General features: G+C 32.4%; 2 long non-coding RNA genes across 2 annotated transcripts in view; both read left to right on the plus strand.

The window, feature by feature from the left end:
* LOC139482701 (uncharacterized) overlaps positions 1 to 26,666 on the plus strand; it is a 931,021-nt gene that overhangs the window by 301,618 nt on the left and 602,737 nt on the right. The window lies entirely within an intron of this gene.
* LOC139482416 (uncharacterized) lies at positions 1,002 to 2,008 on the plus strand. Its single transcript, XR_011654855.1, has 2 exons — positions 1,002 to 1,035; positions 1,831 to 2,008. It is a non-coding gene; the product is annotated as an uncharacterized lncRNA (long non-coding RNA).

Below are 26,666 nucleotides of genomic sequence, written 5' to 3' on the forward strand. Positions count from 1 at the left end.
ATTATTTAACACAACATTGTTTTTATTACAAGCTATTTCATATATCAATATACAGCTAGGGAATATTTGTTGTTGACCAAAAATATAAGATACATCGATTTAAACTCTGTGAAAAATAAATAATTTTTGTAAGTTACTTTAATTTCCATGTCTATATTTAATTTACGAGTACAATATAGTAAGACAGAAAAAGAGAAACGGAAATATACATGAATACCTAAAGTTTCGTAAGTCATTGCAATGGACCATACATTACTGACATGTCACAAGTTTTCATAGCACTCAGCAAGTTTTGAAACGAATATGTGAGATAAAGATCTCCTGCATTTGGGCAAATTAAAAAAAAGTTAAACATCTAACTATCTTATTTTTAACAGATTCACAAGTTTTGAATTTTTTAAACCGTGCATCAATAAACTTCTGCAGTAGTCATACACACAATCAAATAACTAGCGTCGTTGTTTACCCATGATTATTTTTATACATTTTTTTTTTGTTCTTCTTGCCGGTTCCAGATTCTAAAATGTTCTTAAAAGGGACATATGTACATTGCGTTGAGACACATGATTTAAAAGGATGCTAAAGATACTCAAATCAAATCCAAACTCATAAGTCTTGAACAAAGTGACAATGGCACTGCAAATAAACCCAAAAAAAAACGTGAACAGTGGTTATGTCCGGAAAGGTATGAAAGAGGGGCGAAAGATACCAGAGGGACAGTCAAACTCATAGATAAAAAAAAATAGACTGACAACGCCATTTTTTTAAATCTCAAAAGATCAGCTGTACGTTGATAGTGTATATTTCTAATTTTTTGATAACATTTCAGTTTAAATATATTTTTGTCACCACTTTTTATTTATTTATATTTCAGAAGAGCTGGTCGATATGCTGTGTGGTTTTTATCTTATAAATTGTTTCTACTTATTTTTTATTTAATGGCTATCACTATAACTACTACAATTTATAATGTAGTTTTCATGTCTTCTTTTAAATTTTTAGTGAAAAACAGGTCAAATCCAGAAGAGGATCAAGGTAAGTAGATTTGACAGCATTGTGATTTCGAAAGATTAGATAAAAAATATTATGCGAATCCACATTGAAGCCCACTTGTAACCAAAAGTTCTACTTTAGAACATAAAGAAAGTTATTCAACAAGCAAGTAGTGTGTTAACACCGTCACAACTAATACACTTGGTATATTGTTTGCACGGTGTCAAAGTATGATTTATATCCAGCAATCTTGTATACTACTTTTATGAGAAAGTTTAGTGTGAACATGGTGAATGTTTGTATTCTGGTTGATTTTATTGTAATTGCATTGCTAGTTTGAATTCTACTTACTACGGGATTCAGTCATCGACTTCTAGATCTGTTGAAGATCAGTTTTGCGAATTTAATAAAGTTAATAATCTGTATGCATCAGTAACTGTATGGAATTGTAACGAGAGAGACGATTTTAATTCGATGTTTTGGGGCTTTGATTCATCTATGTGCAAATGATACGGTCAATGCAAACAGCAATTACACGACAAAAATTGTCAAGAATAACTTTTAAAATACATATACATGGGTCAATAGTATTACCTTTAAATAATCGTGATGACTTCTTTATGTCCTTAGTTTTTTTAAACAATACAAAGAAACATTTGAGAATAGGAATTACTTTCCAATAAGGACACTTTGAATTATTGTGACTATTTGCTTTATAGCTTACTCCAAATATTTTGTAACCACTTTGTATCTTATTCGACAGTTGTTATACATTCTTGTATGTATTTGAGCTTTATATTTGCCATTTGATTAGATACTTTCCTTTTGAATTTTCAGGTAAAAAAACACAAAACAACATAATTGATTATATCTGCAACTGCTGTCGATCAGCTTCACCAGGAGATAACCAGTAGAATAAACAACCAGTTAATTTGGTTTTCAGATTGATAAATTTTCTTTTTTATTTGTGTACAAGTTTTAGTAACCATGTAAATAAACTCATCATAGATATATATAGATACGCTATGCCATTGCTTGTATTTCCTATCGTGTTTTCTTGATATAAAGTTGCTGTTGTTACATGTAACAAGGGAACTAATAAACCAAAGGTTATAAATGATGGAGTTGAAATCATCCTTTCGTAAATTTTACGGACACCATCACGAGTTGGTTGACCGTTATGGAATATACGTTTCACTATGTTCACAGATGATATTGGATATGTTCCTTTTTTTGTAACTATACAATCCCATTGCCTTTTCAGGAATATGACCAACTGAATTATACTTTTTAACGGGTTTGTAATATCATGTGCAACACGACAGGTGCCACATGTAAAGAGGGATCTGTTTACCCTTCCGGAGCACATGAAATCACCCCCAGTTTTTAGTGGGGTTCGTGTTGCTTAATCATTAGTTTTCAATGTTTTTTCTTGTGTTCTATTACTTTTCTGTTTGTCTTTTTATTTTTTAGCCATGGCATAGTCATTTTTTTATCAGTGACAAAGAACAACAAACACACAAATACCTCTCTACAAAATGTTTACATTGAAACTGAAGATGGTCATTAAGCAATACTAAATCTACACAAAAGTACCACAAATTGAGGGTTATCTAATATGCTTCGAATTAATATAAGCAGATCTTATTTCTCCAGTGGCGCACGGCATGTTACTCTTATTCTGTTCTCAAGTCCTGATGTGTTTCACTCTGTGACGTCACAATTAATGACAAAAATGAATTTCGATAATTTGAGCATTTTCAGGTCATCTGTAACGTAAATTTTCAATATCGGTCAACCTAATCATGATCTCGTTAGCATATGAATGATGTTAACGTTACCTGTAGACACCCCTAATTAAAAAGATTTTGCGAACGCAGAAATAACCCGCCATCAAATGCATCTGATCAAATGTCCCACGTGGAAATAATAATAATAATAATAATTATAATAAATTCTTTTTTTAAAGAGGGTATCTCAATTAGAACTAGTATAACTTTCATTGAGGCCCTCAAACAGAATACATACATACAGTTAGCATTCATACATTTATACATTAAAATACAATATATATATTACAATATATATTACTAGTATATGTATATACATAATTCAATTATTGAAATATACAAATGGTAATAAATGGCAATATTTGATAAAGTTTTTGTTAAAGGAAAACAAATTATTTGACTTGCATATAATTTTCAAGAAAATGATTATAACAATGTCTCTTAAATAATTCCACATCCCGATATGTTGTTTTTTTTCGAGTGGTAAATTATTCTATACTTTGGTTGCAGAATAATGAAAAGATTGTTTATAAAAATTTGTATTTGGTCTTCGGACAAAAAGATCATTATTAGAGACAGATCGTAAATTCTGGTGTTGCACATCATCGATAGAATTAGCATTGCTAATTAATCAGGTGTTAGTCCATTTACAATTTTATACATTAGAATTGATTGTTGGCATTTCAAAAGATAGCCATTTTAAAGATGAAAACATGAAATTAGATGGGTTAGAAATATCGCATCCCAGGATAATTCTTGCTACACTTTTCGGAAGTTTTATGATTCTATTGTAATAAATTTCCAAACTGAACTACCATTATTTATATATGGTAGAATATATGCATTATAAAATAGTTGCCTTGTGTGTATTGGCAGATAATTTTATATAAAAGTGATATTTTAGATGAAATAATTTTACATATACGATCAACATGATCGTCCCAGCTTTAATTTTCATCAATGTCAATTCCAAGTAATTTGAAAGAATTAACATTCTCAATACATGTTTCGTTGACGGTAATACATAATTCTGATAGTTGTGTAAGTTATTGTTTGGAACCCAATTTAATACACTTGTCTTTTTGTGCATTTATTTTCATATTGTTATTGTTGCACAAAGATTGTATAGCATTTAAATCATTTTGCAGTAGGTTGTTTATTTTTTCAATGTTTATATGAAAATGTAATGTTGAATCATCAGCATATTAACCCATGTTGGATTGTTTAACATAAAGTGGTAAATCATTTATATATATATGGAACAAGTTAACAAACTAAAGACTTGGATTAAGAATATTACAAGTAAATTTTATTCAGAACTACTGGAAAATAAAATAAATAGTTTGAACAAAAATAACAAACTTTTTCTTTACAAAAATATTAAAGTGAAACAAGACCAAGAATTTTATCTAAAATATCAAAATTTTGAACGAGACGTTTATTTACAAAAATTAGAATTAGTGACCATAATTTGCTCATTGAGAAGGGCAGATATCTAAAAATACCTCGAGACAATAGAACATGTCCAACTTGTAAAACCTAAGAAGATGAAAATCACTTTCTCCTCCACTGTCAAATTAATAATGTTTTACGTATAAAACTTTTTAATGACATGGCAATAGATAATCCTATGTTTCCAAATCTATCTGATACACAAAAACTAGTAGTCCTACTAAATCTTTCTAATATAAACCAAGTGAAAAAAACAGGTTCCTTTATAAAACAGTCTTTAGAGCTTAATTAGTTTTACTTGTATATATATAGATATGTGTGTGTTCAACTCAGTTATTTTATTGTTGTTGTTACTTTTGTTTATGTCACAAGTATAATGTTACTTATATGACAAATAAAGATAATTATATATAAAAATAACAGAGGACCTAACCTAGAACCTTGAGGCACTCCATACCTTACAAACGATTTATCAGATTTAATGTTAGCGTATTGGACTTCTCGTTGTCTTTCAGACAAATATGATTTTATTCAATCTTATCATATTTTCTCCGATATGATAAAATTTTATCTTTTCTAAAAGTATGGAATGGTTAATAAGGTCAACGGCCTTACTGAAATCTAAAAACACTGTACCAATTGTTTCTCCATTATCTAAATTTTTTAACCATTCGTCAATTAGTTTAAGTAGGGCTATTTGGCTAGAATGACCTTGTCTGAAACCTGACTGGGCGATATGTAACAATTTATTGTTTAAGAATTCATATAACTGTGTACATACATGTCTCTCGAAAATTTTAGATATGGTATTTAAAATAGAAATTGGACGATAGTTTAAGGGAATATCTTTTGGTCCTCCTTTATGTATATGGATTAGGACACAATCGTAACTTATTAAATTAAATTCCATTTTTGTATTTTAAGATATAAGGCTCTGCATACATGCTGCTTGTAAGTTGAGAAATATTGTTTATTTTATGGATAAGTACTGAAGTGTTTCGTTAACAATTTCTTTTTAACGATCCAACGTTTATCCATTGTGTCTATTACTCTAACTTTTGTTCAGTAACTTCAGATAACCGCCTAAGTACCCTAGATGATTTACAAGACAACAACAAAAGTTAAAAATATACAGGTCTTGGATTTGAATAATGAAATAATATTAATAACAAAATCGCATGCACTCTCTGTATCCTATGCTGAAACATTCGTTGAGTTATTAAGAACAAATCAGCCCTAATACAGCTAAATCATAATGTACAATACTGATGACGTTGTCCTTTCGATATAAATCAGGAGTTAATATTGCTTTTCAAACAATGTCAAAAAGTTGTGTAGAATTTATCTTTGTTTCAAGTAAAGTAATATATTGACATGCGTGAATATTTATCTTGACCAATACTATCATGACTATAGTTAAAATTAAAAATAAAAGAAGGTCGAAAGATACCAGAGGGACAGTCAATACAAATTCATTGTATTTTAGTATAAAACATCATTGGAAGTAAACCTAGTAGATGTGCATTCCTTTTTCCTCATGTGTACACACTTTTTATTAGTAACCATGTAATCTCAGGTTTTCAAATATTCGATAGAACATAAAATGAAAAATAATAACGGTGCTATGAAACACTTAAGATATTGTAAAATTGAGAAAGGAATTTTTTGGGGAATGTTTCAAAGGGACAACAACCCGACCAAAGAAAAGACAACAGCAGAAGGTCACCAATAGGTCTTCAATGCAGCGAGAAATTTCCCCACCCGGAGGTGTTTGACTCAAACATTTTAACTGCAATGACATGTGGGGTTGATTTTCTACAATTGTCAGATTCTAGAAGATATTTCTGTCGACTCTTTTTTCAAATTAAATGCAACTAGATATAACGTACTTTGATTCGGTGATATAACATCGGTTTTCGGCAGAAATCTTTAAGAATTGGGTGTGTGGCAGAAATCTCATAATCATACTACTGTTCATCTCTTAATAAGCTTTTAATTGAGGTATAAGGTATATTCCTAATAAGGGGACAACGGGTCACAACAGTCCATTCCATTATTGAAAATATCCAGTTCATTATTCAAAATTGGCTATTTCTTAATTTTCATGCGAATTTTGGCATTTAGATCCTACGTAATCCCTATTATGGTCATTGCGGCACATATCATTTATACTCAAGTTATTCCTCTATCAATATGCTTTAATTTGGTGTATAAAATTTGCCTTCATTAGGGACTGAAGGGCTGTAGTAGTCCATTCAATTATTCAAAATAAGCTATTTCTTAATGTTCAAGCGTATATCGATATTTAGGTCGTTCGTTACTTCTCTAATATGCTTGGCGGAACTTGTTGACTATAAACATTTTGTTCATCTCTTTATAAGCTTTCGAATGATGTATAAGGTTTATCTATAATCAGGGGCTAAAGGGTCGCAGCAGTCCAATCCATTATTCAAAATATCCATTTCATTATTCAAAAATGACTATATCTTTATTTTCATGCGTATTTTGGCATTTAGGTCCCCCGTAACCCCTCTAATGGTCATTGCGGCACATATCATTTACAATCATATTATTCCCCTATCAATAAGCTTTAATTTGGTGTATAAAATTTGCCTTTATTAGTGACTGAAGGGCTGTAGTAGTCCATTCAATTATTCAAAATCAGCTTTTTCTTAATGTTCAAGCGTATTTCGATATTTAGGTCGTTTGTTACTTCTCTAATATGCGTTATGGAACTTGTTGACTATAAACATTTTGTTCCTCTCGTAATAAGCTTTCGAATGAGGTATAAGGTTTATCTATAATTAGAGGCTAAAGGGTCGCAGCAATTCATTCCATTATTCAAAATATCCATTTCATTATTATAAATTGGCTATTTCTTAATTTTCATGCGTATTTTGGCATTTAGGTCCTCCGTAACCTCTCTAATGGTCATTGCGGCGCATATCGTTTATACTCAGTTTCTTCCTCTATCAATAAGCTTTAATTTGATGTATAAAATTTGCCTTTATTAGGGTCTGAAGGGCTGTAGTAATCCATTCCATGATTCAAAATAAGCCTTTTCTTAATGTTCAATCGTATTTCGATATTTAGGTCGTTCGTTACTTCTCTAATATGCTTTGCAGAACGTGTTGACTATAAACATTTTGTTCCTCTCTTTATAAGCTTTCGAATGATGTATAAGGTTTATCTATAATCAGGGGCTAAAGGGTCGCAGCAGTCCATTGTTTTATTCAAAATATCCATTTCATTATTCAAAAATGACTATTTCTTAATTTTCATGCGTATTTTGGCATTTAGGTCCTCCGTAACCCCTCTAATGGTCATTGCGGAATATATTGTTTATTCTCAGTTTATTACTTGATCAATAAGCTTTAATTTGGTGTATGAAATTTGCCTTTATTAAGGACTAAAGGGCTGTAGTAGTCCATTCCATTATTCAAAATAAGCTATTTCTTAATGTTCAAGCGTATTTCGATATTTAGGTCGTTCGTTACTTCTCTAATATGCGTTGCAGAACGTGTTGACCATAAACATTTTGTTTCTCTCGTAAAAAACTTTTGAATAAGGTATAAGCTTTATCTATAATAAGTGGTTACAGGGTCAGCATCCATTCCATTATTCAAAATATCCATTTCATTATTCAAAATTGGCTTTTTCTTAATTCTCATGCGTATTTTGGCATTTAGGTCCTCCGTAACCCCTCTAATGGTCATTGCGGCACATATCGTTTATACTCAGTTTATTCCTCTATCAATCAGCTTTAATTTGGTGATTAAAAGTTTCCTTTATTAAGGACTGAAGGGCTGTAGTAGTCCATTCCATTATTCAAAATAAGCTATTTCTTAATGTTCAAGCGTATTTCGATATTTAGGTCGTTCGTTACTTCTCTAATAGGCGTTGCGGAACTTGTTGACTATACACAATGTGTTCCTCTCGTAATAAGCTTTGAATGAGGTATAAGGTTTATCTATAATTAGAGGCTTAAGGGTCGCAGCAGTCCATTACATTATTCAAAATATCCATTTCATTATTACAAATTGACCATTTCTTTATTTTTATGCGTATTTTCGCATTTAGGTCCTCCGTTTACTCTCTAATGGTCATTGCGGCACATATTGTCTATACACAGTTTGTTCCTTTATCAATAAGCTTTAATTTGGTGTATAAAATTCGCCTTTATTAAGGACTGGAGGGCTGTAGTAGTCCATTCCATTATTCAAAATAAGCTATTTCTTAATGTTCAAGCATATTTCGATATTAAGGTCGTTCGTTACTTCTCTAGTATGCGTTGCAGAACTTGTTGACTATAAACATTTTGTTCCTCTCGTAATAAGCTTTCGAATGAGGTATAAGGTTTATCTATAATTAGAGGCCAAAGGGTCGCAGCAGTCCATTCCATTATTCAAAATATCCATTTCATTATTGAAAATTGGCTATTTCTTCATTTTCATGCGTATTTTGGCATTTATGTCCTCCGTGACCCCTCTAATGGTCATTAAGGCGCATATCGTTTATACTAAGGGCTGAAGTAGTCCATTCCATTATTCAAAATAAGCTTTTACTTAATGTTTAAGCGTATTTCGATATTTAGGTCGTTCGTTACTTCTCTAATATGCGTTGCGGAACTTGTTGACTATATAACTTTTGTTCTTCTCTTAATAAGCTTTAGATAAAGGTTGAATATATATCTGCAATTAGGGGCTGAAGGGTCCTATCAGTCCATTTCATTATATCAAAATATCTATTTCATTATTCAAAATTGGCTCTTTCTGAATGTTCATGCGTATTTCTATATTTAAGTCCTTCGTTACACCTCTAATATGCGTTGCGGAACATATTGACTATATACCTTTGTTTCTCTCTTGATAAGTTTTCGATTGAGGTAAAAATATATATATCAGTAATTAGAGGCTGAAGGGTCATAGCAGTCCATTCTATTATTCAAAATATCAATTTCATTATTTAAAGTTGACTATATCTCAATGTTCAGGCGTATTCCAATATTTAAGTCCTTGATTTCTCCTGTCATATCCATTACGGAAGAAATTGACTATATACCTTTTGTTCCTCTCTTAATATGCTTTTGATTGAGGTATAACCAGTCCATTCCATTATTCAAATATCCATTTCATTATTCAAAATTGGCTCTTTCTAAATGTTCACGCGTATTTCGATATTTAAGTCCTTCATTACTCTCTAATATGCGGAACATATTAACACTACACCTTTTGTTCCTCTCTAAATAAGCTTTCGATCGAGGTATAATATATATCTGTAATAAGGGGCTGAAGGGTCATGTCAGTCTATTCCATTATTCAAACTATCCATTTCATTATTCAAAATTGGCTATTTCTCAATGTTCACGCGTAATTCGATATTTTAGTCCTTGGTTACTCCTGTAATATCCGTTACGGAACATATTGACTAAATACATTCTGTTCCTCTTTTAATAACCTTTCAATCGAGGTATAATATATATCTGTAATTAGGGGCTGAAGGGTCCTGTTAGTCCATTTCATTATTCAAAATATCCATTTCATTATTCAAAATTGGCTATTTCTGAATGTTCACGCGTATTTCTATATTTAAGTCCTTCGTTACACCTCTAATATGCGTTGCGGAACATATTGACTATATACCTTTTGTTCCTCTCTTGATAAGCTTTCGATTGAGGTAAAAATATATATCAGTAATTAGAGGCTGAAGGGTCATAGCAGTCCATTCTATTATTCAAAATATCAATTTCATTATTTAAAGTTGACTATATCTCAATGTTCAGGCGTATTCCAATATTTAAGTCCTTGATTTCTCCTGTCATATCCATTACGGAAGAAATTGACTATATACCTTTTGTTCCTCTCTTAATATGCTTTCGATTGAGGTATAACCAGTCCATTCCATTATTCAAATATCCATTTCATTATTCAAAATTGGCTCTTTCTAAATGTTCACGCGTATTTCGATATTTAAGTCCTTCGTTACTCTCTAATATGCGGAACATATTAACACTATACCTTTTGTTCCTCTCTAAATAAGCTTTCGATCGAGGTATAAAATATATCTGTAATTAGGGGCTGAAGGGTCATGTCAGTCCATTCCATTATTCAAACTATCCATTTCATTATTCAAAATTGGCTATTTCTCAATGTTCACGCGTAATTCGATATTTTAGTCCATGGTTACTCCTGTAATATCCGTTACGGAACATATTGACTATATACATTCTGTTCCTCTTTTAATAACCTTTCAATCGAGGTATAATATATATCTGTAATTAGGGGCTGAAGGGTCCTGTTAGTCCATTTCATTATTCAAAATATCCATTTCATTATTCAAAATTGGCTGTTTCTTAATTTTCACGCGTATTTTGGCATTTATTCCCTCTGTAACCTCAATAATAGTCATTGCGCCACATACCGATTATACTCCATTCATAAGCTTTAATTTGGTGTATATATATTTTTTCATTAATAAGAAGCTGACGGGTTGCAGAAGTCCAGTCCATTATTCAAAATAAGTTATTTCTCAATGTTCACGCGTATTTCGATATTTAAGTCCTTCGTTACTCCTGTAATATCCGTTGCGGAACATATTGACTATATATCTTTTGTTCCTCTCTTAATAAGCTTTCGATTGAGGTATAATATATATCTGTAATTAGCGGCTGAAGGGTCCTACCAGTCCATTTCATTATTCAAAATAAACATTTCATTATTCAAAATTGGCTATTTCTCAATGTTCAGGCGTATTTCGATATTTAAGTCCTTCGTTACTCCTCTAATATGCGTTGCGGAACATATTGACTATATATCTTTTGTTCCTCTCTTAATAATATTTCGATTGAGGTAATATATATATCTGTAATTAGGGGCTGAAGGGTCATAGCAGTCCATTCCATTATTCAAAATATCCATTTTATTATTCAAAATTGGCTAACATGTTAACCCCGCCACATTATTTATGTATGTGCTAGTCCCAAGTCAGCCTGTAATTTAGTGGTTATCGTTTGTTTATGTGTTACATATTGGTTTTCCGTTTATTATTTTGCATAAATAAGGCCGTTAGTTTTCTCGTTTGAATTGTTTTACATTGTTTTATCAGGGCCTTTTATAGCTGACTATGCGGTATAGGCTTACTCATTGTTGAAGGCCGTACGGTGACCTATAGTTGTTAATGTCTGTGTCATTTTGGTCTTTGTGGATAGTTGTCTCATTGGCAATCATACCACATCTTCTTTTTTATATTTCCTCATTTTTACGCATGTTGTGGCATTTAGGTCCTCCATAAACCCTCTTATGGTCATTGCGAATCAAAATATAGCTATAGTGTCACAGTCAATTTGTTTTATATTTATTACACTATTCACCGCTTCAATTTGAATAATGAAACATAAACCATTTTATTATTCATTATTCATTTTTTAATATTGAATAGTGAATAGTGAATAGTGAGCTATTTCATTATTCATTATTGTATAATGAATAATGAACTATGAATAACGAACGTACTTCAGCGCGGTAAGGGAATAAGTCCTACAACTGTATGGAATGTAATGCAGTGTTTACAGCAAGCGTTCACTAGACCAGCACCATAGTGGGAAACACGGGCAGAAAGAGTATACATGTATGTGTAGAAAGTCCTTCCGTTGGGTTCGATCATTCACCAGACATAGTAAAATATGTAAAACAAAATAGTTTATTAAATAATAAGTATTTAATAAATTTGAAAGTTGATTTTTGATTTATTTCTAGCATTCATCAAGTTTAAATGATATATTGTCTCATTTTCAAGATAATGACATTTTAGATATCATAACATGCCCTTTTATGAGGAAGGATTTTTTCTTCATCTTTCCTATGGTACTGACATATTCCTTGAGCACCATGTGCAAATCCATCATATGGGTTCACGATTGCACTTTTACGTTTAGCAGTAGATATTCGGGGTGGGTCAAAAATTGCATGGCTTCTGAAATAAAGATGGGTAATATTATGAATATAAGAACAGAAGTTTCTTATTCATTTATTTATAAAGAGAAGGGATGTTATGTCCCGTCACGCAGAATACGAGACATAGGGATTTCAATCCGGCGGCGTCGTTGGATTTGTAATCTATTAGCACAATTCTTAATATTTTAGTGAAAACAATAATGGAGACTTCATATTTGATATACTGATGCTTTATTTTCCGTTTGACCTATTATGTCCCTTTTACTTAAATTCATGTTCATGTTGAATGACTGCTGGACATAACATATTTTGTTTGTAATTTAAATTTCTCACTCAGTATGACACACTATAATAGTTATTGATATAAAGTTTCATTAAACTTAGTACCTAAAACCACCAATTGATTTCTTGACCACATCTTCTTCTTGTACAGTTGCTGCTTGTGTTTTACACCCGGAAGTAGTATCATACATTTCTGTCTGTTGATTGTAGACTGGAGGTTTAGTAGTTGTGTTGAGATAGAAACCCCTATTTAATAAAAGTAACACTAATAAGTATATAAAAAGTCAAAGGTTTTTAGCATGCTACTGGTTATGATAAGAACCATGGAATGTTATATGGTATATGTTGTAGTTTCAGGTCCAGTAAGACGACTGTTCCATATTGTTGCTGGCGGATATTTTTATGTTTTGAGCTGTAACATCATTGTTCTAGGTAAAGGGGAGGGTTGAACGCTAACTGATGTTTAACCCCGTCGTATTCTTTATGTGCCAGTTCAATGCCATTGGTTTTGTTGGTTCGCGTCTGACATATGCATTATTTTCGTAATTGCTTTGCTATAAATTAGACTGTTAATTTTTCTCAACTAAAGTTTTTCATATTCATCATGTCAGGGCCGTCTATAGCCGACTATACGGTATGTGTGTTTTCATTGTTGAAGGCTGCACAGTTGTCTATATTTGTTAACATCTATTTCAATTAAACTTTTGTGGATAGACATTATTCTCATTTGAAACAATACCTCATCTTTTTATTTATATTTCAATTGTTTTTATTTGTAAGTGTCATTTCCGCCAATTCTAAAATGTCAATTGCTTCTAAAATTCACATGTTACGTAATTTCTTTACAAACAAAACTTTAAAACATTTACCTGTTTGAATTCATCCTGATTTCAGATGTTTTTAGAACACCAGCACCTCTTGGGTCCAAGTCTCTAAACGAGAAGAAGAATGTTTCATTGTTCAAACTTCCAATAGATCTCACATTGTATGTTCCAGTTTTTGAAAGGCGATAAAGCTGAATAAGCCTTTCACAGCTAGTGATTAATCCAGTAAACAAAATAACAGGTATGTCACAAACCTGACGTCCAGAAGGCGGAAACTGTCTAAGACATGTTTGGCACGAGTCAAGAAGAAATTCCCTCAAATTTAATAGCTTTTGTACACGTCCATTCGCTGATAAACCTTTTTCATCCACTGCCTCGTACCATTCTCTAATCAAACGACAAAAGTTGGCCTCTGATGCATCATTGTTTTTGATCATTTCCTTCTCAACATCTTTACTAAATGTAAGCTGAGCAACCAAATTGCTTTGAAATTCAACAAGATCTTCAACATAAGCCACATTAAGTCCTGTACCATTTAGTTTGCTTGACCTAACTACTTTCAATCATGCAAAGGAATTTTTGTTTAGAGCCTTAAATCCATTTCTACAACAGTGGATTCTGCAGTTTGTAAGTAAATGATGATGGTCTAAAAACCGTAGTAAAATAGTATCATCCCTGGATCTCTCTGGAGTTGTAAACCAGTCGTGTTTTGTAACAAAACCCATCTCTAGGAGCTCCGAAATACTAATCTGTGAACAGTTTTGTTTTTGTCAACTGTCAAGCTTTAAAGGCCACTCGATATGCGAAGTTATCCGGTTTAATGTTTCTTTTCGAACGGACGCAAATTTCTCTCGCAACAGAACTTTCAATGCCTTAGGAGATCTAAGTTTGGTAGAGACTGCTACAACTTTAGAGCCAGACACTTTAGCAAAGAAGTTTGTAAACATGCATTTGTTGGATTTTGACGAAAGTCCTTGCTTAAGTCCAAATGATTTAATCTCTGGCGTGTTTACTTTCAAACTTCCTTGAAGTTCGTCCTTAGCAAAACTCTTGTCTATGGCTGTGGTGTTGTCAAAACAATCAACAAATCCATCTTAGTCTCTCAATTTCCATAATTTCTGACGTTTTGCTTTTGTGTTTTTGTAAGGTACACCAACATGGTCTGATAGTTATATTTAGTATTCGAGATATGAGGAATTGTTATTTCGTCGGGCAAAGAAAGATAATTCTGAATATTGTTTTCATCGTAGTCTTTACAAGGGTTGTTTTCAGTGTTTACATTTTTGGATTTTGTATTTGTTTTGAAATTTGAAGGTTTCTCAAATACTTCTCTCCAAACATTTTGTTCTTCGGAAGAGGGCAATTTCAAGTAACATGTATTACAAGTAATTGGACCATGACGTAAATTTCCATGATTGTCTGTCCTGTAGTTAATAGTTAATTTCCACTCATTTATATTGTCAAATGTTTTAACAGGACCACACACATTTCCCAACTGAAGGAACGGGCGCAAAATTTCGTGAGATGATTTTGCACACGGTTTTTTTCCAATGTATTTTCCTCTCCTGTAACTCAGAAAGAGATGATCCATCGTACGAAACTATAGATAACTTAGAAAATTGCCCATCAAATGCCTCTACCTGAACATGAATATTGTATGTCTTTAGTTGTTCGCGTAAGAATTCAAGCATCTGTCTTACAGTGTCCGCTTTCAAGTGCTGCGGACTCAACCCATATGCAACAGGAAAAACATAAGGCTTGTCGATCGCATAGGTCCTATCCAAGTCACTCAACATGAATACCATTACATCACTTGGTCTATCAAAGCAAAGGGTGAAATGCTGATTGATCAAACACTTTACATCATCTATGCAGCTCTTTATTTCTGAAAGGTCTATCGCGTTAAACGTTTGTCTTTGTTCTGTACTTGAAGAGTGTGAACCATAAACTCCATCAGGCTGAGCAGAATCGTGTCTACATTGAATGGCTTTCAAAGATTTGAACTCTCCTAAATATTTCACGTTTTGTTTCAGAAAAGTATCTATATGTGCTTTTAGTTCTTTGGTTTTCGGCTTTTTTTTTTGTAAGTCTTCTGTTATGCGTTCCATACAGAAATTCTGCCTCTGCAACTATTGCAGTATATAAATCTTCATCAAATTTCACAAGAAAAGCAGTCGTTGATTCTTCAGACCACGAAACAAAAATGGATTCCGGAATATGATACCCGTAGTTTTCTTTTGAGGCCCCCACTTGAGTTATCAGTTGTTATATAATAATTTGGAATCGAGTAAGACACATTAGTTTTCCAGTCGGATATGTATGGACACTTTATTTCGAAGAGAAATCTTTTCATCTGACCTTCATCTCCTTCACCATCTGGACTGGCAACAAGAAAGGGTTTGTCTTCTCTCCATTTAACGTAGCAACCGACTTCCTTAAACTTTATTTTCGGGAAGCGTGATGGTAATATCTTGCCACAAATAGTTGCAACTCCGTACTTTTTATTTTTAATACCATGTAACATTTGAGGTGTTGTAGACCGTACTCCGTCTTTATCTTTATGAAGAATCACAGAGTCATAATGTGCTTGCTGCTCCTTCAGTGTGCGTAAACCAAGTGCTGTATGCATTGTACTTGCAGTTACTTTAGCTTGCTTCCGTAGTTCAAACCATTCGTCAGACCTTTGTTGAAGAAATTTGGTACATTCACTTTTGGTTTCTGTGTAAAATTCTGATCGTAGACAAAAATAATTTGGATCACAAAAGATGTTTCTGAACCATTCATATACGAAAAGTATTTGCAAATTCTATCGTTAACCCTTAGCAAGCTATCAATACAATCTTTTGTCATTCCTATATTTGTTTTCATGGCACTTATAGCGTATGCGTATTTAGATTTTTTCCAATCGCCGGGGCTCTATTTTTCCGACTTTTCCATTATTTTGTTCAGATTTGCTTCTTTTCCAACGAGATACTGTCGTAAGACTTTTAATCTTTGACAAAGAATTTCAAAAATTTCAAAAAGTCCTTTCTGTAAGTGAGTTACCTGTTCATTGTCTCTTAAAATACTAAAACTTTCATGTTCTAATGCTATCAATGAGTTTATTTTTTCTTTTATACATTGAATAACCTGCATATCGGCTTCGAGTTCTGTTTGCTTTTCTAACCTGTTAGGTTTGTCCTCATACCCCCATAGGTCTACCGGTATAGAATCGCCACCTCTTCCCGAGTTATTTTATTTTAGGTCAACACAAATTTTCCAGCTTTTTGTCGTGACGTCGTCTTTTGTGGAAATAAAAGATATCAATTCCTTTATAATTCCAGGTTGAATTAATTTTGGCAGAACTGTTGGCATACAAGACAAGCTTGCTTTGCTAGGAACAGCAAAATTTAGTTATGAGTTTTCAGGATCAAGTTTTTCTTGTTTTCCAATATTTTCCATTACCAAGTTTTGATTTCCAAGTCCCCTCATGAAATTTAAAAATTTTGTATGGAATAACCGAAAACCGATTTGCCAAAAACTTTTACTTCTATCGCTATAACGCATAGCTGAGATTTTAGATTCCGAAAACCAACGGACAACATCTAAAAATAACAAAAAGGCTATACCCTGCATGGGAAATCTGTCTTGTAGTGTAAGATGTATGAAAAGCCAAAAATTATCTCTTTGACTGTCGTTGTTAGGGATTTTATTCAAGACTGTGGCTAGGTTTATCTCGTGTGGCTGTTTGCATTCTTTCTGAAATTCATTATCTTTATTCGAATCATCCTCCATTCTTAAATCGTCAATCCCGGATTTAGAAAACTTTTCAATGGCCTGTTCCGAGCAAACTTCAGTAATTTTTATCTTTTCATCTCCTGGGCTTATCCATATTTTCTTGACAGTGTTTTCACTTTTCAAAATTTCTGGAATTATATGATAATGTTTGGATACATACCCAGTCACACCATCTTTAGTTGTTTTTCGTTTTACTGAAAGAAATCGATCTCCATGATTTAGTATGGTGTGTCCTAGAATTGAAAATATGTCTAAATTATACAGCTCACAATATTGGCAGCAGAATTCCATCCTGAAATTTAAAAGAAGCTATCTTAGAATCATGACTTTTTATCATTTGTTATTTGTCTGAAACTAGGTCCAACTAAATATCAGTACTTTATTTGTGTCTTTAGTGTTTCTGTTACTTGATTTTCTTGTTTAAACCCGATCTGGTAAGTTTTACATGTGTGGCATGGTTAAGTCATAGAAGAGGTTGGGGAGCCCGCAAACATGTTTTACTCCGCAATATTTTGTATATGTTCCAGACCGTATGAGTATTTGGACCGTACGCGTACGGTCTGGACCGTATGCGTACTTTTTCAAAATACTCATACGGTCGGACCGTACGCGTACGGTCTGACTAATATTAAGAAGTTGGCAAAGTTAACTAGATGCATATAACAGATCAATATAACTTAATTCTCAAATTGATATAAAAAAGTTTAATTATAATTGAAAAAAAACAAACCTTTTAGTATACCTTTAATACCTTGTCTATAATTGTCTATATTTTATTGATTTAATAAATTCACTCTAATTGTATCTGTTAATCTCTTGTATTTAGCATGTCGATCACTCAGTAAAATAATTGAATTATGACCACTAAAATTGAAAATATTGGAAGTAAATATAATGGGAGGACAATTGTTTTAGAATATTTAGCAACTTTACAAAAAATGCCAATGCTAAGGAACATACACGAACTGCAAAAATGTAAATGTAAAAAATATTAGTACGTTACTTGTGGTAGCAAGTGTAACATTGGTTGAGAGTACCAAAATTAGGATCAAGATATATACAATTAAACAAATATTTAATTTCAATTGTTCATTTGTTCATTTTATCCGTGTAATTGTAATAATATTAATTAGTAAACCTAAAAATAAAGATTGTGATTAATGTTAATTTGTTTAAATTTAACCCATATGATATAATAACATGTATAGTTAGCTGGTTAGCTCGTACTGGACCATACGCGTATACTCATACGGTCCGACCGTACGCGTATGGTCGGACCGTACGAGTATACGTATACGGTCCGGACCGTACGCGTACGGTCCAAATACTCATATGGTCTGGGACATATATACTGTCTCAAGATAAGTGTCTGTAATGCCGTGAATATCGTATGTAGCTGTGTATCCTATTTTGCTATTTATTTTAGACAGAAATTAGGCTGGTGGTTTTCTTATTGGAATTCCTATACATTGAATTTTGTCGCAGCCTTTTATATCTTGCTAAGAAATATGGTTTTGCAAATTGTTGAATGTCGAAGGCCTCTTGATGACACATACATTTGTAGCTGCTAACATCTAAGTCATTTGATCTCAGGTGGATAGTTATCTCATTGGCAATCATAATGCATCAACTTATAACATATTACTACATTGTATGTGCGTTTTTATATCCTTTTGTGTTTCAAATGGAACGATTTTTGTTAATTTTGATAGTAACTCTCTATTATACACGACAAGAATTACATAACTGAACCATGTCGAACATGAACTTAACCATGACACGAATGAACCAAACCATGACACAGATAATTCAGTAATTTTGAATTGATTGTAAAAGTAGGTATTTTTTAGAATAATTGACCGCAGCGTTATATCACGAAGATATATGTGATGTAACAGACTGTAAGAAAATAACTTATTTTATGCAAGATAAACCAATTAGCGAGTTTTAAATTTTGACATACGCAAGCTTTGTTCTGTGTCAAATCATTAACCATATACTACAACTTGTTATGTACTAACATATTTACTTTATACAAAGGTACTTACCAGCTTGAATTAATGATCAGAAGTTCCGTTTACAAAATATCCCAATGTTTACATTTTTGCATTGATTGTCATCAAAGAGACTTAACACCGTCATGTCAAACGTATCCAAACTATGACAGAATCACTGTACTAAACGCTCCTCGATATGACGACCTTACTACCCGTGTACATGTATGTTGTGTTTTGCGTACTGTAACAGAAATATATAATGACATAGCGTTTAAATAGAGATAACAGGGATATTGCCGTGTAGCTTTGTTGTTCTTATATATATTAATGGTGTATGTGATAATATAACTTTGCATTTATTACTGTTTGTTTGTGATACTTCAATTGTTTGTGCTAGCAGAAATCCATATTTAAAATGTAATTGCATCCAATAAAAAGACACATATTAAATCTCTGAAACACTGAAACACTGTCAATGTCGACAACGACATCATAGCATTAAACAAACCCAAAAAATACACGGTCGTATAAAAATTTAAAGATATTAGAGAATAATAGGAAAAATGAATAAAGAATAGAGAATAATGATATGAAAAATTAAAAACAAATTAAAATAGGGGCGAAAGATACCAGAGGAACACATGGAACAGTCAAACTCATTAATCGAAAATAAACTGACAACGTCATGGCTAAAAATTAAAAAAAGACAAATAGACAAACAATAGTACACATAACACAACCTAGAAAATTAAAGAATAAGCAGCACGAACCCTACCAAAAACTGGGGGTGATCTCAGATGTTCCGGAATGGTAAGCAGATCCTGCTCCACATGTGGCACCCGTCGTGTGTCTCATGTTGTGACAAATCCGGTAAATAGTCTAATTCGGTAGGTTTCATTCATGAAAGGGAAGGGGATTGCAATTACGAATTAAAAGAACATATCCGATATATTCTGTGAAACGGTTATTCCATAAAGGTCAACCAACTCGTGATGGCGTCCGTAAAATTTACGAAGGGATGATTTCAACTTCACGCTTTTGAACTCTTGGTTTAATAGCTTCCTTGTGAGCAGAAACCCTCTATCAAGAAAATCATGATATGAAATAGGAAATACAAGCATGGGAATATCGGGTCTATTGGGAGATATATACCCCTTATGCAGTTGTCTCTGGTTGTTAAAGAAATTAACTATTACCTTACCGAAAACTCTTTTACATCTTTATTTAGGGTCGAACTTTCATGTCAGAGTCTGATTCTCCTAATCTAAATCTTAGATTTCTCCAATATTACTGCGTGTATGGGTTTTGGGGTTGATAGGATTTCTTTTTAGGGACTACATGTATGTAAGGTTTGTGTTTAATAGCTTCACCCATTTCATGTCAATGTCATAATGTAATCCGAATTCTGATTTGCCTTCTCCGGGAACACAAACAGAAACATTTGAAAGCATGGAATGTATAAACACGTAAAACATAGAGGAAAAAAAATAAATGGCAAAACATTTCTATAAAAAATAGCAATATGTATCGCAATATTGTTTGTGCTTTTTCATGACAATAGTTAAACGTACATGTATATAACCGAATCCCTAAGGAAGCATTTGAGAAAAAGTATGGAGGTGCCTTAAAACACATTCATGTCCAGTGAAGGATGTTTATTCAATATTGTCGACATCGCGATATCTACAATGTTAACACGATATAGTGTCAACATTGTTTACATTGTTTGAACCCTTATATAATGTATACATCGTTGACATCGGGATGTCGACAATATTGAATAAACATCCTTCACTGGACATGAATGCATTCATGTCCAGTGAAGGATGTTTATTCAATATTGTCGACATCGCGATATCTACAATGTTAACACGATATAGTGTCAACATTGTTTACATTGTTTGAACCCTTATATAATGTATACATCGTTGACATCGCGATGTATACAATGTTAAAACGATGTTGTGTTAACATCGTTTACATTGTTTGAACCCTTATATATTGTTTACATCGTTGACATCGTTAACATTGCGATGTATACAATGTAAACACGATGTCGTGTCAACAACGTTGACATTGTTTGAACTCTTATATATTGTTTACATCGTTGACATCGTTAACATCGCGATGTTTACAATGTTAACACGATGTCGTGTCAACATCGTTTACATTGTTTGATCCCTTATATATTGTTTACATCGTTTACATCGTTAACATTGCGATGTATACAATGTAAACACGATGTCGTGTCAACAACGTTGACATTGTTTGAACTCTTATATATTGTTTACATCGTTGACATCGTTAACATCGCGATGTTTACAATATTAACACGATGTCATGTCAACATCGTTTACATTGTTTGATCCCTTATATATTGTTTACATCGTTGACAGCGTTAACATTGCGATGTATACAATGTAAACCCGATGTCGTGTCAACATCGTTTACATTGTTTGAACTTTTATATATTGTTTAAATTGTTGACATCGTTAACATCGTGATGTTTACAAGGTTAAAACGATGTCGTGTGAACATCGTTTACATTGTTTAAACTCTTATATATTGTTTACATCGTTGACATCGCGATGTATACAATGTTAAAACGATGTTGTGTTAACATCGTTTACATTGTTTGAACTTTTATATATTGTTTACATTGTTGACATCGTTAACATCGTGATGTTTACAAGGTTAAAACGATGTCGTGTGAACATCGTTGACATTGTTTAAACTCTTATATATTGTTTACATCGTTGACATCGTTAACATCGCGAAGTACACAATATTAAACCGATATCTAGTCAACTTTGTTGATATTGTTTGAACTCTTATATATTGTTTACATCGTTGATATCGTTAACATAGCGATGTATACATATAAGAAGATGCGGTATAAGTTCAAATGAGACAACTTTTTATTTAAGTTACATCTTTTATAAGTATACTCCTATAGGTTTGACATTAATACGGAGTTTTGGTTTTTATCGAGTAGCAAGCTATGAAAGGCACAAACAAACACTAGTGTAAAACTATTTGAACAGGAAAAATAAAGGTCTATGGTAAAAAAACATGAAACCAGAAACATTTATGAACAATTAACAAACGACAACTACTGAACGACAGATTCCTGACTAAGGACAGGTGCAAACAAATGCAGTTAGTTTAACGTTTATATACGTACCATAGACTCAATATAAAATATAAACACGATTTTGACACAATATTGTTAGCATTGTTATGTGAACTAATTTAAACAGAAAGGTATTTATAAAAAAAGAAGTGGTATGATTGCAAATAAGTAAAATTTCCAGTACATACATACTAACTGGCACATCTATAGATAATCGTATGGCCTTTAACATTGAGCAAAGTTTATATGTCATAGGTAACAATAAAAGACGCCGACATGAAAAATGGAAATCAATTTTAACTATATAACTAACTGCTTAACCATGTTAACTTATTTTAAAAAAAAGAACGAAAAAAATGTATATACAACAACAACAAGATCTTGACACAATATTGTTAACATTACGATGTATACGATGTGAACGATGTAAACAGAAAGGTGTAGACACCATATATACAATTTAAACACGATGTTGACACAATATTTTCAACATCGCGATGTATACGATGTGAACGATGTAAACAGAAAGGTATAGACATTATATATATAAATACAATATAAACACGATGTTGACACGATATTGTCAACATCGCGATGTATACGATGTGAACGATGTAAACAGAAAGGTATAGACTCTATACATACAATATAAACACGATGTTGACACAATATTGTCAACATCGCGATGTATACGATGTGAACGATGTAAACATAAAGGTATAGACTTTATATATATAAATACAATATAAACACGATGTTGACACGATATTGTCAACATCGCGATGTATACGATGTGAACGATGTAAACAGAAAGGTATAGACTTTATATATATATATACAATATAAACACGATGTTGATACAATATTGTCAACATCGCGATGTATACGATGTGAACGATGTAAACAGAAAGGTATAGACTTTATATATATATATATACAATATAAACACGATGTTGATACAATATTGTCAACATCGCGATGTATACGATGTGAACGATGTAAACAGAAAGGTATAGACATTATATACAATATAAATACGATGTTGACACAATATTGTCAACATCGCGATGTATACGATGTGAACGATGTAAACAGAAAGGTATAGACATTATATACAATATAAATACGATGTTGACACAATATTGTCAACATCGCGATGTATACGATGTGAACGATGTAAACAGAAAGGTATAGACTTTATATATATATATACAATATAAATACGATGTTGACACAATATTGTCAACATCGCAATGTATACGATACGAACGATGTAAACAGAAAGGTATAGACTTTATATATATATATATATACAATATAAATACGATGTTGACACAATATTGTCAACATCGCGATGTATACGATGTGAACGATGTAAACAGAAAGCTATAGACTCTATATATATACAATATAAACACGATGTCGACACGATATTGTCAACATCACGATGTATACGATGTGAACGATGTAAACAGACAGGTATAGAACGTATTGATAGGATACAATGTAAACACAATAACGACACTATAAAGTTGACATTGCGATGTTGGCAATATCGACAAAACATCGTGCACTGGACATAGTTCATGGATGTTTTATGCAGAAGTCTTAACAACTATCAACGTGTAAAGATTTAAGTTTGTGTTCATTATACTGAGAGAAAAAAGTACTGTTTGGTCTGATGTGGAGAGTTGTTTCATTGACAAACACACTACATCTTCTTTGTATACGCTTTAGTATGTACACAAGTGTATTATATATTTATCATTTTCGAAAAATATCTAGAGCCAAATATTAAGTCATTCTTACTCATACTGTTTTATAAAATCTGAGGGAATTATAACAGCTATATTTGTTAGACGAACGAACAGACTGACAAGTTAGATGCAATAAAGGTACAAATATACATTGTCCAGTTGTATATGATTTATTTTTGTTATATTACTTGCAGTTTTATATACAATGTACATGAAAAATAATAATGTTTTGCTATCACATTTAATCCTCCAACTGTTATCTGTATTGTTGCAGATCTCTGCTTTTAAATCATGACAACATTACCAATCTGTCAATATAATTTAATTGTGGATGCACCACGTCGTCTTTTTGTCGATCAGGCCACATGCACAAGTTTGTCGTGAAACCGTGACGTCATTAACGTTTTTACGTGATTAACTCATTAAAGATGGATTTTAGATTTAAATTGCAAGGAATGACTGTAATAGTCTTTCTGTCTTTTCGAGAGAAAAAAACTTTTAATAATAGATGTGGTGCACAGTTTTTTGGAAATACCCTTCGCGGTTTATTCAGTGTGCAGCAGCATTACATTTTGTAAATAATGTTATTTCTTCTTTCACAGAAAAAAAGTATCACCTCCATTCCTTACTATACATTGTATATTAATGATACACAAAATGTTGATACTTATTACGTATCAACTGTTGACTGACTGTAAGATTAGGATTCAGATAGCAGATTAAAAAAAATTAATCACTGTTTTTCATTATTTTTGTATTATTAACTGTATTTCGTTGTTTTCTAGCAATGTGCAGTTTAATCTCCATATCCCAAATCCGTATCATATACTGGAAACGTCAAAATGGGATCTAATACACTTTAGAATGGAAATGGGGAATGTGTCAAAGTGACAACGACCCGACCAAAGACCAGAAAACAGCCGATGGCCAACAATGGGTCTTCAATACAGCGAGAAAATCCCGCACCTGGAGGGGGGCTTCAGCTGGTTTAAAGTCGCCAATTAATTTTTTATTGTACCTTTCTTTAAATGAAAAATGATAAAAACAATACTTCTATGCGACTATACAGTCCTGTACACATAACCAAGTGAAATGAGTATCAACACTGGCCAATATGACCTAAATCTTCACATATATACATGTATAAGTACACTGTGTCAGTTAATAATGATGTACGTTAGCATGACACAAATACACTAGTTAGGATGCAATAAAAATACGTCAGTTTAAGTGACTAATTAGCATGTATAAGTGTCAACAACATAATTAAAATACTTTCACATAATTTAGGATGTTGCATGTTTACATAATTAATAATCGGCAAACTTCGTCATTATACGGTATTAACCGATTCGTAAACTTGTACCGGAATTTCAACAAAACATATATATATGACATACATTTGATAATTGATTTTACTACGCATATGCACGAAAAGGAACAATGCGTAGGTTAACACTTCCAAAAACAGTACTACATCAAATTAGTTTTGCCCACAGTAGCTATTTTCATCGACTGCAAGTGAATCCGTTAGGGAGCAACCATTAAAATTCAAGAGGAGGTTATGGTGGTTTTTTTATTAGTCAGAAAAGGTTCTTCTAGCAAAGCACAAACATTAAGTTTTCGACACGATCAACCAGGTGATATTTTTTCAAATCAAACACTATTAGGTATGGGGTGAATTTGCATTCAGAATAATGTGTTTGTCATCTCCTTGTGCAGAATATTTATTTTATCAAGTTGGGGATCAGAATACATGTATTTTTTTAAGAAAAGAAAAAACAAACATTACCCCCCCCCCCCCTTTTTTTCAATGGAAGTTAAATGGTCGTTCCACAATACGGTACAAAATATATGATATTTAAAGACAGAGAGAAGACCATATTTATTAAGAAAAAACCGTTGTATAGAATGTATATTACCGAATATTCAAGCTGGTTTTTTTTTGTCTGGCTATACTGCAATAACGTATTATAAGTTATTAGACTACTAAAATACATATATTAAGGAGATGTGGTATGATTGCCAATGAGAAAAATAGCCAACAAAGTTCAAACAAAGTGGATGTTTAATAATAGGCTACTGTACGGCCTTCAATAATGAGAAAAAAAACTAATAACGAAATATACTATAATGACGGCTATAAAAAAAAACGCAATTTAATTGTTCGTTTGGCTGTGAACAATGTAAAGTCAGTTGATCCGAATGAGGACGTTAAATCCGATTCCATGTGTAAAGAAAACCTATTCTACCTGCACGTTTAAAAGAATCATCAACACATTTTTGTTGATGGTTCGTAAGTCAAGTGGTGGCTTGTTGCAAGTCAAAAATGTTTGTTCCTCTTCAATCATGACATACCATCATTTTCCAGTGACAGTCAAACTTTCCAAACTATTATGCATTTTGTCTCTATTGTTAAAGTGTACTCAATCTGACAATGCAAGAACTATCTGCCACTGGACGTTAAGTAGCCAATAATTGAACAATCAATCCATCAGATAACCTGTTGAAGGAATATTAATGTATGTCCCTACACTCTCCTCTTTTCTGTAGCAGGCATAATGTTCGCTCCATTCGTCGACTCATCATAAGCAAAGAGAAGAAACTATAGGGACATTAAAACCCATAAATTGAAAATATACTGACAACGCCATTTTAAACAGGGAAAAGACAAGCAGGTGTACAACAGTGCACAAGACACCATAGAAA

The sequence above is a fragment of the Mytilus edulis genome, chromosome 7 (assembly GCF_963676685.1).
Source record: "Mytilus edulis chromosome 7, xbMytEdul2.2, whole genome shotgun sequence".
NCBI classification, from domain to species: domain Eukaryota; kingdom Metazoa; phylum Mollusca; class Bivalvia; order Mytilida; family Mytilidae; genus Mytilus; species Mytilus edulis.